The sequence below is a fragment of the Silurus aristotelis genome, assembly GCF_946808225.1.
Source record: "Silurus aristotelis genome assembly, chromosome: 5".
NCBI classification, from domain to species: domain Eukaryota; kingdom Metazoa; phylum Chordata; class Actinopteri; order Siluriformes; family Siluridae; genus Silurus; species Silurus aristotelis.
Genome location: NC_139578.1, coordinates 31514470 through 31516969, shown reverse-complemented (window position 1 = coordinate 31516969; position 2500 = coordinate 31514470). Strand labels below are relative to the sequence as shown.

Sequence of the window (2500 nt, the reverse complement as noted above, 5' to 3'; positions counted from 1 at the left end):
CTATACACTCTCCTATACACTATACACTCTCCTATACACTATACACTCTCCTATACACTATACACTCTCCTATACACTATACACTCTCCTATAGACTCTACACTCTCCTATACACTATACACTCTCCTATACACTATACACTCTCCTATACACTATACACTCTCCTATAGACTCTACACTCTCCTATACACTATACACTCTCCTATACACTATACACTCTCCTATAGACTCTACACTCTCCTATACACTATACACTCTCCTATACACTATACACTCTCCTATAGACTCTACACTCTCCTATACACTATACACTCTCCTATACACTATACACTCTCCTATAGACTCTACACTCTCCTATACACGTTACACTCTCCTATACACTATACACTATATACTCTACAATCTCTTATACACTATACACTATTCTATACACTATATACTCTACACTCTCCTATACACTATAAACTATATATTATACACTATATACTCTACACTCTCCTATACACTATACACTATATATTATACACTATATACTCTACACTCTCCTATCACACTATACACACTCCTATACACTCTACACTCTCCTATACCCTCTACACTCTCCTATACACTATACACTATACATTATACACTATATACTCTACACTCTCCTATCACACTCTACACTCTCCTGTACTCTCTACACTCTCCTATACACTATACACTCTCCTATACACTATACACTCTCCTATACCCTCTACACTCTCCTATACACTATACACTATACATTATACACTATATACTCTACACTCTCCTATACACTATACACTATATATTATACACTATATACTCTACACTCTCCTATCACACTATACACTCTCCTATACACTCTACACTCTCCTATACACTCTACACTCTCCTATCACACTCTACACTCTCCTGTACTCTCTACACTCTCCTATACACTATACACTCTCCTATACACTATACACTCTCCTATACACTATACACTCTCCTATACACTCTACACTCTCCTATACACTATACACTCTCCTATATACTATACACTATATATTATACACTATACCCTCTACACTCTCCTATACACTATACACTCTCCTATACCCTCTACACTATATATGTTATACACTATATACTTTACACTCTCCTATACACTCTACACTCTCCCATACCCTCTACACTCTCCTATACACTATACACTCTCCTATACACTCTACACTCTCCTATACCCTCTACACTCTTCTATACACTATACACTCTCCTATACACTATACACTATATATTATACACTATATACTCTACACTCTCCTATACACTATACACTCTCCTATACACTCTACACTCTCCTATACCCTCTACACTATATATTATACACTATATACTCTACACTCTCCTATACCCTCTACACTCTCCTATACACGATACACTCTCCTATACACTATACACTCTCCTATACACTATACACTATACATTATACACTATATACTCTACACTCTCCTATACACTCTACACTCTCCTATACCCTCTACACGCTCCTATACACTATACACCATACACTCTCCTATACACTATACACTATACATTATACACTATATACTCTACACTCTCCTATACACTCTACACTCTCCTATACCCTCTACACGCTCCTATACACTATACACCATACACTCTCCTATACACTCTACACTCTCCTATAAACTATATATTATACACTATACACTCTCCTATACACTATATACTCTACACTCCCCTATACACTATACACTATATATTATACACTATATACTCTACAATCTCTTATACACTATACACTCTACACTCTCCTATACACTATATATTATACACTATACACTCTCATATACACTATATATTATACACTATACACTCTCCTATACACTATATACTCTATGCTCTCCTGTACACTCTACACTCTCCTATACACTATACACTATATATTATACACTATATACTCTACACTCTCCTATCACACTCTACTATCCCACTCTACACTCTCCTATACACTATATATTATACACTATATACTCTACACTCTCCTATCACACTCTACTATCCCACTCTACACTCTCCTATACACTATATATTATACACTATATACTGTACACTCTCCTATACACTTTACTCTCCTATACACTATACACTATATATTATACACTATATACTCTACACTCTCCTATCACACTCTACTATCCCACTCTACACTCTCCTATACACTATATATTATACACTATACACTCTACACTCTCCTATACACTATACACTATATATTATACACTATATACTCTACACTCTCCTATCACACTCTACTATCCCACTCTACACTCTCCTATACACTATATATTATACACTATATACTGTACACTCTCCTATACACTTTACTCTCCTATACACTATACACTATATATTATACACTATATACTCTACACTCTCCTATCACACTCTACTATCCCACTCTACACTCTCCTATACACTATATATTATA

General features: G+C 35.2%; 1 protein-coding gene across 6 annotated transcripts in view; it reads right to left on the bottom strand.

Moving 5' to 3' along the window:
• Nucleotides 1-2500, bottom strand: part of ptprn2 (protein tyrosine phosphatase receptor type N2) — a 174130-nt gene that overhangs the window by 3044 nt on the left and 168586 nt on the right. The gene's annotated exons all lie outside the window — the stretch shown is intronic.